Source organism: Mauremys reevesii, linkage group 12, assembly GCF_016161935.1.
Source record: "Mauremys reevesii isolate NIE-2019 linkage group 12, ASM1616193v1, whole genome shotgun sequence".
NCBI classification, from domain to species: Eukaryota; Metazoa; Chordata; order Testudines; family Geoemydidae; genus Mauremys; species Mauremys reevesii.
In genome coordinates, this window is record NC_052634.1 from 30,840,712 (window position 1) to 30,854,058 (window position 13,347).

The 13,347-nt window shown below is 51.7% G+C and overlaps 4 non-coding genes across 4 annotated transcripts; 2 read left to right on the plus strand and 2 right to left on the minus strand.

Annotated features, from left to right (window-relative positions):
* Positions 1-630: 630 nt before the first annotated feature.
* Positions 631-816, minus strand: LOC120376446. Its single transcript, XR_005587323.1, has one exon. It is a non-coding gene; the product is annotated as a U2 spliceosomal RNA (small nuclear RNA).
* Positions 817-1,572: 756 nt separating this feature from the next.
* Positions 1,573-1,736, plus strand: LOC120376134. Its single transcript, XR_005587043.1, has one exon. It is a non-coding gene; the product is annotated as a U1 spliceosomal RNA (small nuclear RNA).
* Positions 1,737-3,433: 1,697 nt separating this feature from the next.
* On the minus strand, positions 3,434-3,549 carry LOC120375961. The gene has a single exon (XR_005586892.1). It is a non-coding gene; the product is annotated as a U5 spliceosomal RNA (small nuclear RNA).
* Positions 3,550-5,075: 1,526 nt separating this feature from the next.
* On the plus strand, positions 5,076-5,147 carry TRNAC-GCA. Its single transcript has one exon. It is a non-coding gene; the product is annotated as a tRNA-Cys (tRNA).
* Positions 5,148-13,347: the final 8,200 nt, after the last annotated feature.

Here is a 13,347-nt window from a genome sequence, read left to right on the forward strand (position 1 = left end):
CATATGACGGCTATGTTCAGGTGTGGAGTATAACGAGTGGATACGATGATGGGGCTGGGTTGACCCTCATTTGGTGAGATTTAACGTTCAGTGAGTTTACGGTTCGAGTTCATACGGTCCAACGGAAAATGTCTCTCGGTCATTGAGATTGTATCTGCCAGCCGGGGTGCGACCCGGCATTGTACCTGCTGCTTGGTCTGCCTCTGCTACAAAGTAGCTCACCTGAGATCCTTGGGGTTCGGTGAGCTGCAGCTAACCTGACCTGATGCACGGGAGCAGCTTTAAACAGCGCCGTCTCTGCCTGTGCGTGCAAACAAAACAACCAACCAACCAACCATCTCCCCAACAGCCCGGAAAGCCTTCATCCCTCATACTAACGGTTGAAAAGACTCGCCGCAGAAAAAAAGGATCCCAGCTCCTTAAACAATCCTCTAGCAAGACAAAGAACCTCACATATCTATCGACAGCCTCACAAAACATTAGACCCCAAGAAAACATAACAATATTTTATTGTAAAGAAGACAAGGGTTTCCAATCTGTTTTCAACAACTCGAACAAATCTGCTCTAAAGGGGCATCATTACAGTAAAATTCTTTCTGCTTTTCTAACCAGAAGATTCTCCCCAGAAGGAGAGGCACCACCGGTCCTGGAGGCACTGCAATACCAGGTCAATGCATGGGGTGGACAGAGCAAGCTCCTATTCCAGCCCCCTGTTTCAAAAATCAGTTTAATATACAGTCCTCAAATAAAGGACATATCAGATATTCAACTGATAAGAACAGATTTAAAGTTTATTAGAGAATATTTGAAAATGAACCATACAAAGTGTTTGAAGCGTCAGTTATCGTGTCATTGGTGGTAACATACAGGTTGTAGGGGGATATTAGCGTTTTGGTATTGGACAGCATAGATTTAAATGTTTATTAGAAAATGTTTAAGAATAGATGATACAGAGAGTTTGTAACATCAGTTACTGGTCATCAGGGGTGACATACAGAGTATAGGGGGATGCTAGTACTTTGGTATTGGACAGCACATAACTTATACAGTGTGCAATGTCCCCAATGTGGGGTATACTGTGGGTGAGTTCAAGATACAGTCAGCAAGCAGTGAGGGTACATCACGCATACAACAGTTAAAGACAGTCGTAGGTATAAATAAGCAAGCCAGGTAATGGGGCTAGAATGACCCTCACATGGCAAAGTTAAGGTCTGTCGCACTCGATCTGAGCACTACACCCCATCTGAGCTCAAAGAGCTGAGCACGCAAGAGCGGCGGCCCGGGCGGGCAGGGGGAGGGGCCCGAGCGGAGGGGCGGAGCCGCGTGAGCAGGTATGCAGATCTGTGTGCGAGCAGAGCATCGTGGGAGCGGACGCAGGCTGCCAGGCAGGGCCCGACTTTGGCACCGGGAGCTCGGCGTGGGGAAGGGACGGTCTCCGGGGGCCACGTCGGGGCAGCTGTCGGCAGTGGGGGCCGGTGTGGGCGAGGCCGGCGGTGGGGGCGCGGCGGTCCGCCCCGTGTGTTATAAGTGCGGGGCGAGCGAGGGCGGGCAGCGGCCGGGCAGCAGGAACTCATACTTACCTGGCAGGGGAGATACCATGATCACGAAGGTGGTTTTCCCAGGGTGAGGCTCATCCATTGCACTGTGGGTGTGCTGACCCCTGCGATTTCCCCAAATGCGGGAAACTCGACTGCATAATTTGTGGTAGTGGGGGACTGCGTTCGCGCTCTCCCCTGGTGATTGGTTTGAATAACAGACAACCGGTAGTGGGCTGTTTAGGCTTAGTGCACTGCAAAGCAGATTTTCAGGAAAACAGCTGTTATTCTGGGCCTTTGGGAGTGCTCTTTTCCACAAGCCCTGTACTTCTAGGTATCTTTGTCACACGTTCCTCCTTGTAAGCAAAGCTCAGCTCTGAAACTTTACTTGGGTCTCTCTGTGTTCTTGGCTTTCCCTAGTCTTTTGCAGCTGATCTGCTCTCTAGTTTGCTTTTGGGGGGCTTGGACCGGTGCCTTCCTTGGCTCTAAGGGGAGCTGCCTGCCTGCCTGCCTGCTCTGCTTCTTTCCCTGCTTGTAGCTTCTTGCCTGGCCCTTCTTCTCGGGCTCTTCCTCTTTTGACGGGAGGACGGCCTGTCCAAAACGTTTTCCCTTTTGCACACCTCTGACGGACGGAGCTGTTTTGACTTAACTGTTCAGCACGCACCGACCCTCGGGCCTGGGCTGCACGGGGAACGTAAATCGGCGCGGCTACATCAGTCCGCGCCTTGGTCGGAAGAATTCTTCCGTCGACCTAGCTCCCGCCTTTCGGGGAGGTGGATGGCCGGCACCAACGAGGAAAACCCTCTCCAGGACCCTTCTCCGGGAACAGTGCCCTTCGGTTGGGGAGATTATGCTGCTTTAAAAAAGAGAAATTGTTTAACTGCCTTTCTCTGAGGCAAGGTTGACTTTGTATTGCTTCCCTCATGGCTCTTTATAGCAGTTGTGTTCTGAAATCTTTAGGGTTCGACTTCATTTATGATGAAATCTTGCTGTAACTTTATTCTAATTTTCAATGAGTAACTAGACCTGAGCTGTTTGGTGTGTTAGTGGAGGATTGTTTAAAAACCTGGGATTCCACTTTCGGCTGCCTGTCCATTCCATTTCCTCTGAAAGCCCACCGAAAGCCTCCACTTCCCACATAACTCTCTCAAACCTGCAGCCATCAGGTATACAGAACATGCTTACAGTTTCACTCCATACGAGTCCAGTTCCTTGCTGTTTCCTGTCTAATCACTGCACACATATGGTATCCCCTCCCTACCCGGAGCTGCTTCCTGGCTTTTGCGCTCAGGACAGGAAAACGAGAATGGAGAGGTAAGCTGTGCAGGGAACTCTTCCTCAGCTCGCACTCCACCCCCCCAAGGGCCTTTCGAGGTCTTCTACGGACTTCAGGTTTCATTTGATTTCCAAGGTTTATGGGCTCATTAATTAGCCATCTCTCCTAATGCAGGGATCCTACGGGTCAGACCAAAGATGGATGGCCCAAAAGAGCTAAGAAACAGAAATAAAGGTGAGAGCTAGGCATTACATTCAGATGAGCATCCAGAATCTGACTGTGCCCTGGCATGTTCAACGCTGCCGAAAAGAAGGAGCTCGTCAGGTCCCTCTGCTAGCACCCAAATCTGGTGGCTAGTCGGTCTGCTGGGAAATAAGGAAAAGGAAAAGAATTAAAGGAGTCAGGCAATAACAAGGAAATGAAAAAGTTTGTTGAACGGGTTCTGTCTGATTGACTGTCTTCCCAGCTACCCATCCAAGTTAAAGACCTAGCCCCGTATCCTGTCTGCTAACAGCAGCCAATGCCAGGTGCCTTCTATTATACTTTTTTCATACTATAGAAAAGCTTCAGCCAGTGACACCAGCTCAGGGAGCACTCTTCTGTTTTTCTCACAGCAGGCAACAGCCTTGCCAAAGCAAAGCCTTAAAAAATTGGGTACAAACTCATCAACATTCCTCTTCACGGAAATCTTTAGTAAAAGGCGAAAGATTTATACGAACTGAAGAGAAAGCAGAGTATGTAGAACTTGTGGCAGAGGCGCTGCCGGGGCAACCGCCTACGCTCCCAAAAGTCAGGGTGACTACTCTCCCAGCCCGCTACACCGCTAGCTTTCAGAGGAAATGGAATTGAACCGATTGGCAGCCCGAGTTGGATCATCGAAACCGGGGACACAGGGAGCAAAACCAGCCCCTCGACCAGGGACTCGCTTCGCTGCACGCAATGCACTGTGGCTATGCAAATAAGATGCTCCGGCCGTCTCCGGCGCTCAAAGGAGTCTTTTCTCCGGGCTGCCTCTGCTCCTTCCCCGGCTGGGCGGAGATTGGGATGGGGCAGCTGCTCTCCTGAGACAGTCCCGCTGATGCCCAGGCGCATGGAGGACGGAGCCCGGACAAGAAGCCAGAGGGCACTTGGCCCACAGCTAAAACCCGGAGCAAACGCACACACTTTGCAAAGTAACAGGAGCCGGGATCTCGCACATGAGATTCTATCTGCCGGCCGGGGTGCGACCCCGCGTTGTACCTGCCGCTTGGTCTGCCTCTGCTGCAAAGTGGCTCGCCTCACTCAGATCCTTGGGGTTCGCTGAGCTGCAGCTCACCTTGATACACGGGAACAGCTTCAAATCATGGAATATCAGGGTTAGAAGGGACCTCAGGAGGTCATCTAGTCCAACCCAATCCCCAACTAAATCATCCCAGCCAGGGCTTTGTCAAGGCTGACCTTAAAAACCTCTCAGGAAGGAGATTCCACCACCTCCCTAGGGAACCCATTCCAGTGCTTCACCACCCTCCTAGTGAAAAAGGGTTTTCCTAAGATCCAACCTAAACCTTCCCCACCGCAACTTGAGACCATTTCTCCTCGTTCTGTCATCTGGTGCCCCTGAGAACAGTCTAGATCCATCCTCTTTGGAACCCCCTTTCAGGTAGTTGAAAGCAGCGATCAACTCCCGCCTCATTCTTCTCTTCTGCAGACTAAACAATCCCAGTTCCCTCAGCCTCTCCTCATAAATCATGTCTTCCAGCCCCCTAATCACTTTTGTTGCCCTCCCCCAGACTCTCTCCAATTTGTTTCTGTAGTGGGGGCGGGGGGTGAAAACTGGACGCAGTGCTCCAGATGTGGCCTCACCAGTGCTGACTAGAGGGGAATAATCACTTCCCTCCATCTGCTGGCAACGCTCCTACTAATCCAGCCCAATATGACCAGTTACCCATATTGAATGCAGACACAGCAATATTTGATACATTGGTTGCTGTCCATTCAGGAGGTTCTTTCCCACCTGTTCATAAATAATGAAGCTGCTCTAAGCGGAGGGGAGAGAGCTGTCCTGTCCGTGCAGTTAACCCATCTCCCCGAGAGGTGGTAGCTATGACAGTGGGGGGAAGCTATGTTGGTGGGTGTGCAAGCTGTGGTGTCTACATGTGTATATAAAGTTTAATCAAACCCCATTTTTTAAACCCCTGTGGTCTGGGAATAGAAAAGGAGCTCTCAGAGGCAGAGCCCGTCCTTCAAAATCCTTAAGGTCACTGACTTGCCTATGCAAATGTCATGGGGGTATAGCTCAGTGGTAGAGTGTTTGACTGCAGATCAAGTGGTCTTTGGTTCAAATCCAAGTACCCTCTCACAAACCTGTTCCTTCAGTAAAAATAATTCCATTTCCAGGAGCTCCACTAAATGGGGATCCCTGAAATGAATGGACACACTCAATGTTTTCCTGTGCAAATGCATAAAAACCTAGCAAACATGTCCCCCAGCTGAAATCAGTTCCAATCCTCTAAGTGTCTAGTTTATGTTTTCATCAATTAAACAAAGGCCCATGAAGACACATTTGCAGGTCCTTGGCCTCCATGGGCTACAATGTGCAGAAGAACAAGAACCACATCCACTTGGGAGGCATGGACTAGTCTGTATTACATTTGGTAAGTAAGTTGCCATTGGGACTGAAAACTCTACTGGGGGTGGACAGGAGCCTGTTACAAAAATAAAATAACCAAGATTTACCAAACTCCCTGTTACACATTCAATCCTCTCTTTGTGCACACGGCATCAACTGGGGCTCTAATAAATGGCAGCCTTCCTTTAACACAGATCATTGTTGCTTGTGACTTTCAGATACATTCAAATGACAGCTGTTCAGAGGTCATGTGCTGCTAGTTCATGAGCAGCAGCAGAGTCTCTGTACGTTTACCAACCATAGAGCTGGGTGTGTCTGCATCTAAGTAACTGCAGAGTCAGTGTAGTCCCAGACAGTTAATTGCACAGTCTCACTTTCTGGTCTCATTCATCATTTGGGTAGAAACAGCAACGGTTTGGTGGGTTTTGGTTTTTTTCCCCTTTGTTTTCTCCTAAGGAATGTATGATCTTGAGCATGTTAGTTTAAGTTCCCTGTGGGTCGGGAAAATTCCATCTCCTTGAAATAGCTGGGGAAGTGACCTGTTTGTATAACCTAGAAGAAAGGAGCTTTTAAAGAAGAAACTGCTTTACAAATATGCTGGGATAAAAACAGTAAATTCCACGGTCAGACACCAGGCCAGGATCAATTGATGGGGCCAGGATCAATTAATTACAGAAGAAATAAACTCTTGGGAAGTAGCTGTAATTTGTCCCCAAACCTTTCCTTGTTCTCATATGCTATCAGGGATTCTCTTCTAGAGGGCAGACTCAGAGTTAGGGTCATCTGGGCATGTACCCTCACTCTGTATTCCCTGTTTTTCCAGAGTTTGAGTTTTACTGAACTCGATGTTCTGGAAGGTAAGCGATAGTCACAGTCAAAGTTAACTCTCTGTTAACAAAGGTTTTGTTAGTGACAAATAATGAGACTAATCCCTCACTGCGGTAATTCCACTGACTTCAGTGTACTCTTTCCCCATTTCTAGTTCCAAAAAAAATAAGCAAATTAAAACAACCTTGAGAACTAAAATGCTGTAAGAAAATGGAAATTTTAGTAGCTCAAATAATTCAGTTTCTTCTGTGTCTTGTGCATGTGTAAATGGCACAACACATTAATTTATAAGCACATCTTTCTTAACTTCTTTAAATATTCTGTAGTACATTGACTATATTGAGTGGGTTGTTCAATGCAATGAGGTTTTCATGCATTGCCTCATTCATATTTTTCATATTATGTAAATGAACACAACTCATTGAACACAAAATTGTGTATTTCATGCTGTGAACTGTCGGTAGCTCAAATTAATAGGTTTATTTTCTCTCTCTCTCTCTGTGAGGCACAACAAAATAATTTAGTGATGCTGAAAATGTTCCCTTCTCCTCCAGAACTGCCTTGGAATCACCTTCCCTTTGTAGATTAATCTGCCCCTGTGTCTCTACAAGGAAAATATAGTTTCTATGAAAAAAACCACAATTTTTTAATTTAAGGGACTGAGCCAGAATAGGTTACTCAGACATAGGTTAGGGGTTTGTTATAGAAGTGGGTGGGTGAGATTCTGTGGCCTGCGTTGTGCAGGAGGTCAGACTAGATGATCATAATGGTCCCTTCTGACCTTAAAGTCTATGAGTCTATGAAAATAGCCACATGATGGTGACGCATCAGGAATGCAAAGCAACAGGTTCCTGGTTTGCACATTGATGGTGACAAGGGATTGAACTCGACTCCCCTCTTTTCACAGACACATTTGTTTTATTCTCTGAGGTCAAACATAAGTTTAAATGTTGTACTTAGTCCTCCACCTTGTAGCTTCAACAGCCGCAGATGCAAGATGAGTTTCTGCAGCCTAGACCTTGTGTCCGTGTTTAGGTGGTTTTCACCTAAACGTTCAAGCAGCTCACAGCAATGTCCCAAGCTCCCCAAGTCCCACTGACAGCTGAGCTCTTCCTGCCCACTGAGCCCAGCCCAGACAGTGGGTGGGGGGTGAGTTTGTACCCAAATAACTGACAGAGCCAAGCAAGGAGCAAAGAAATGTTGAATGACTAGGTCTCTGTTTCTATTGCTCGTTTGCTCTCTCCCCTTCCCTGATAAGGAGCAACGGTAAGAGAAGAAGAGGTTAAAACATGTGCTAGGTGGTGGCTGGGTTTGGATGACAAATTTAAAACCATCTCAGCACCCTCTAGTGTGACACTGACACCATCAGATTCTCACCTTTCACTCACACTTCATTAATAACAGTTTCCCTGAACTACTTTGCTGTGATTATTTCAATGGCTCCTACTCCGATACCTGCTGCCCCTTCTGGCTGGTTAATTGCACTATTTGGAACCTGCTCCTAAAATTACACCCTTCCTGGGAGCAAGATTCAGAACTGCCCAAGGAAACCCCATTGGGTTTCAAGTGCAGCCCAGGCAGGGTGGCAAGGGGACAGCCCAGGGGTCTCAGAGCTTCTTCTTCCTCCTCACAGAGAGAAGGTTAAGGGGGGGCCGCTAGTTATGACTCCTGGGTTTTAGTCCTGGCTGTGGGAGGAAAGGGGTGTTTAGTGGATTAGAGTTGGGGGCTTAGGAATCAAAGAGGAAACATCTCCCTTTTCAGCTTCAATGCACGTTGAACAAGAACATGGCTTCTCATCTCTTCGGTTTCAAAGGAGCAGCCATGTTAGTCTGTATCCTCAAAAAGAACAGGAGTACGTGTGGCACCATAGAGACTAACACGTTTCTTAGGTTCTGTTGCCACCATGTGGCCATTTCATTTCACTTCTTATTGTTAAAAAGGTCTGGGTACTTCAATGAGGCTAATCATCTAGTGGAACAAGCTCCGCAAGGGACGTGGTTAATTCCCCATCACTGCTGTGTGTAAATCAAGACCGCAGCTCTTGCTGCAAGACACCTGGTGTGTGGGTGTCTCTGTTCCCCCTTGAGAACCTCTGGTACATGGTGCTTCCATGCTCCCAGTTCAAGATCCCCATCATGTGGGTGCTCCCATCCAGGATCTCTGGTGGGTGTCTCTGTCCCCCACCCCATGAACTAGCTCCCGTGTGTGGTTTCCCCTGCCTGCCCCCATCCGGGAGCTGTGGGTGTCTCTGTTCCCTTTTTCAAGATCCATGTTGCAGGGGGGCGTCCCTCCCCCCAGGTCAGAATCCCCAGCGTGTGGGTGCTCCCATCCCCCCCTCCAGGCTCTGCAGGGGGTGACTGTATAAAAAGAGACCGTGTCTCACTGTCTTGCCCAGGCTACGCCGCAGGGGCTATTCACAGGCACGATCCCACTACTGATCAGCACGGGAGTTTTGACCTGCTCTGTTTCCAACCTGGGCCGGTTCACCCCTCCTTAGGCAACCTGGGGACCCCAAGCTTCCCCAGGATCACCATATTGATGCTGAACTTAGTGCGGACACCCGATCAGCACAGCCCCCTGCAGCTCAGAACTCCTGAGCTCAAGCGATCCGCCGACCTCAGCCTCCCCAGGCGCTGGGATCACAGGCACCAGCCACGGGGCCCGGCTGGTTACAGGGTCTCCCGCTTCCAACTTCAGGCTCAGCCTGGGAGCTCTGCGCTCTGAGCAGGTGGAAGTGGAGCCTGGAGCTGAGCTGATGCGCTGAGGGTTATTTGCACTGTGCGGTTCACATGGAGGTGAAAACACGGGGCACAGATCTTTGAGCACAACCCTTGTCCTGAGGAATGGGGCGGGGGCTGCATAAAGAGAGACCGGCTCTCCCTGGCGGGGCTGCAGCGGCTCTTCACAGGCGCAGTCCCACTGCCAATTAGTACCAGAGTTTTGGAAGCCTCCTTTCCTGGGCTGACCTGGTTCCCCTCTCCCTAGGGGGAACTGGTGGCCCCAAACTTCCCAGAAACCATCATAGTGAGGCCAACCTGAGCACAGGCACCTGCTCAGCACCCCGGGGTGCAGCCCTGAACTCCGGCAATCAGCTACACTCAGCTGCCCACCCAACAAGCGTTACACGCAGGAGCCTTCATGCCCCGTGTGTTCAGGTCCCTCCCAGCGCCAGCTTTAAACTCTGCTGCTCAGTTCTAAGCTTTGGCCACACGGGGGCAGCCTGGAGCTCAGCCAACGCCCCCGGTGCTGGTTGCGTTTCCCGCTCCTCGTGGCAGGTTCACACCCCGCAGGCAGATCTCTGAATCGGAGCCGAACCGTTCCCCAAATCCAGCGCTTTAGCAGTAGCTTTGCTAGGAAAGCGCTGACATCCCCAAGTAACGTAAGAGCCAGAGCGCTGTGTGCGGGATCTTCTATTGGGCCCCTCACCGTGGTGTCTGACAGGCGCAAGGAGAAACCAGGGAAATGTTTTCATGGCGTTTAAGGGCAGAAGGGGCCATTAGCTCAGCTAGTCTGACCCCCGAATAACACAGAATTACACCATGACACGTATTGATCCCACAGACCTTAGATAGATCAAAGCGTTTCAGCCCTCAGGAAGGAGGCTAAACTGGGTACCAGAGGCAGCGAGCAAGGGGCCCCCAAGGCAATGGCAGGGAACTGACGAGGTGAAATATGCCCAGATGATCCCAGCAGGCGACCCACCCCCATGCTACAGAGGTGGGAGTCCCTGTTCCTCCTGCCCTTAAGAATCTCTGGTGGTAAGTGGGTCCCCCCAGTTCCCCAGATAAGAATCCTCCATGGGATTTCCCTGGCTTCACCTCCAGATAAGAACATTGTGTGGAGGGGGTGGGAGGAAGGTTGTCTGGCAGATCTGTAAAGGGGGACTGTGTCTCCCTGTCTGGCCCAGGCTCCTGGGAGGAAGTGATCTCAGTGTGTCTGGCTGTCTCCATTCCTCCCACCCATAAGAATCCCTGGTGTGTGGGTGCACCCTAGACCATTAAGGATCTCTGGGAGGTGGGTGTCTCGCTCCCCTAGTCAGGATCTCTGGGGCGTGCCTGTATAAAAAGACACTTTGACTCACCCAGGCTGGGCTGCCAGCGTCGAACAGACCAGGTCCTTCTGTGGAGGGTTTGCGTTCCTCCAAGGACGTGATCTCAGTGTGTGTGGGTGTCCCTGTCCCTTCAACCCTTAACAATCCCTGGTGCGTGGGTGCGCTGGGCCCCATTACAATCCCCTCTGTCTTACCCCCCATGAGGGATCCGGTGGATGTGGGTGTTCTCCATGCTACTGGGGGTGTCTGGTGCCCCTGTCCCTCCTGGTTAACAGTGGAGTGTGTGGGTGTCCCCCCGCCCATTAAGGATCCGTGTTGTGTGGATGCCCCCGTTCTTCTCATTAAGAATGGTGCAACGGAGCATATGGGTGTGTCCCCCACCCCATGAACTAGCTCCCGTGTGTGGTTCCCCTGCCCCCATCCAGGCTCTGTGGTGTGTGGGTGTCCCTGTTCCCCTTTTCAAGATAAGTGTGCAGGGGGGCGTCCCTCCCCCCAAGTCAGAATCGCCAGCATGTGGGTGCTCCCATCCCCCCAGCCAGGCTCTGCGGGGGGGGGGGGGTCTTAAAAGAGACCGTGTCTCACTGTCTTGCCCAGGCTACGCTGCAGGGGCTACTCACAGGCACAACCCCACTACTGATCGGCACAGGAGTTTTGACCTTCTCTGTTTCCGACCTGGGCCGGTTCACCCCTCCTTAGGCAACCTGGAGACCCTGAGCTTCCCAGGGATCACCCTATTGATGCTGAGCTTAGTGCGGACACTCTATCGGCACAACCCCCTGCAGCCCAGAACTCCTGAGCTCAAGCGATCTGCCGGCTTCAGCCTCCCCAGGAGCTGGGATCAAAGGCACCAGCCAGGGAGCCCGGCTTATTTTGCTGCCTGGCAGCTGGAGCTTTAAACTCTGCTTGTGAGCTCTGTGCCTTGGTCAGATGGGGACAGCCTGGAACTGGGAAATGCTCCTGGTTCCCCCACCCCCGTCTCATGTCAGGGTGCAGGTGCCGCCGTCCTGCCAGGTAAGATCCCGGATGTTTCAGTGCCTCCCATCCCCCATCCAGGAGCCCAGGTATCCGGGTACCTCTGCCCCCCATACAGAATCCTGGATGTGTGGGTGTCCATCCCTCTGCAGAGGATCCCGGAGTGTGGATGCCCTTGTGCCCCCCTACAAGATCCTGGGTGTGTGGGTGCCACTCTCCCCCCCCAGAAGATCTCTGGTGGGTAGGTCCCCAGGGTGTGAGTGCTCCCATTCCCCGATACAGGCTGGGGGAGGAGGGGGTATAACTGGCTCTCCCTGTCCTGCCCAGGCGGTGCTACAGCAGCTGTTTACAGCGGCAGCAACCCCACTGTCACCCTGCAGCTTTAACCTGCTCCAGGGGTGACCTGCTTCACCCTCCTGTGGGAGCCTGGGGACCCCGAACTTCCCAGAATCACCTGATTGATGCCGAGCTTAGCACAGACACCGGCTCAGCCTGTCAGGGAGCTGCCCTGAGCCCTGACAATCAGCTTCCCTCCGCCTCCTGCTGCACAGCGAGGATCCCACGTGAGAGCCTTTGTGCCCCACGTGTCCAGCCAGGTCCGTTCCAGCTCCAGCTTTCAACTCTGCTTGTGAGCTCCCATCTCCGGCCACACGGGGGCAGCACTAACGGCCTCATCTAAATTTGACCCTTCAGACCGCAGATTATAACCCAGCGGGCAGATTATAGCCCAGGAAGCCAAATCCTTCCCCAAACTGACAGCTGAAGCAGAAGATCAGGAATTTTGCCTTTAAAAACAAGGAAAATGTGCATTGGTCTCTTCTGTCTACAGCGAGAGATTGAAGAAACTCAATTGATTTCATTGACTGGAGGTTAAGAGGGGATTTAGTCACTGATTTTAAATACACAGTTTTAAAAATTCCCAGAGGGGGGAATATCTGATTTTAAAGGGTTCTTTAATTCACCAGACAAAGGTTGAACACGACCCCCTTGGTTTGCAGTCAATGTCACAAAACGCCAACTGGAAATTACCATTTTTTAACCGTGAGGCTAATTATCTAGTGGAACAAGTTCTGTGCAGGAAATGGTTAAATCCCCATCACTGCCCTGTGTAAATGAAGACCGTAGCTCTTGCTGCAAGACACCTGGTGTGTGGGTGTCCCTGTTCCCCCTTCAGAACCTCTGGTACATGGTGCTTCCCTCCTCCCAGTTCAAGATCCCCATCATGTGGGTGATCCCATCCAGGATCTCTGGTGGGAGTCTCTGTCCCCCACCCCATGAACTAGCTCCCGTGTGTGGTTTCCCCTGCCTGCCCCCAGCCGGGATCTGTGGGTGTCTCTGTTCCCCTTTTCAAGATCCGTGTTGCTTGGGTGCGTCCCTCCCCCCAAGTCAGAATCCCCAGCGTGTGGGTGCTCCCATCCCCCCTCCAGGCTCTGCGGGGGGTGTCTGTATAAAAAGAGACCGTGTCTCACTGTCTTGCCCAGGCTACGCTGCAGGGGCTATTCACAGGCGTGATCCTACTACCGATCAGCACGGGAGTTTTGACCTGCTCCGTTTCCTGACCTGGGCCGGTTCACCCCTCCTTAGGCAACCTGGGGACCCCAAGCTTCCCCAGGATCACCATATTGATGCTGAACTTAGTGCGGACACCCGATCGGCACAGCCCCCTGCAGCCCAGAACTCCTGAGCTCAAGCGATCCGCCAGCCTCAGCCTCCCCAGGAGCTGGGATCACAGGCACCAGCCACGGAGCCCAGCTTGTTTCACAACCTGGCAGCTGGAGCTTTAAACTCTGCTTGTGAGCTCTGTGCCTTGGCCAGACAGGGACAGCCTGGAACTGGGAAATGCTCCTGCTCCCCCGCCCCCGTCTCATGTCGAGCTGCAGGCGCCGCTGTCCTGCCAGGTAAGATCCCGGATGTTTCGGTGTCCCCCATCCCCTGTCCAGGAGCCCAGGTGTCCGGGTACCTCTGCCCCCCATACAGAATCCTGGATGTGTGGGTGTCCGTCCCTCTGCAGAGGATCCCGGAGTGTGGATGCCCTTGTCGCCCCCTACAACATCCTGGGTGTGTGGGTGCCACTCTC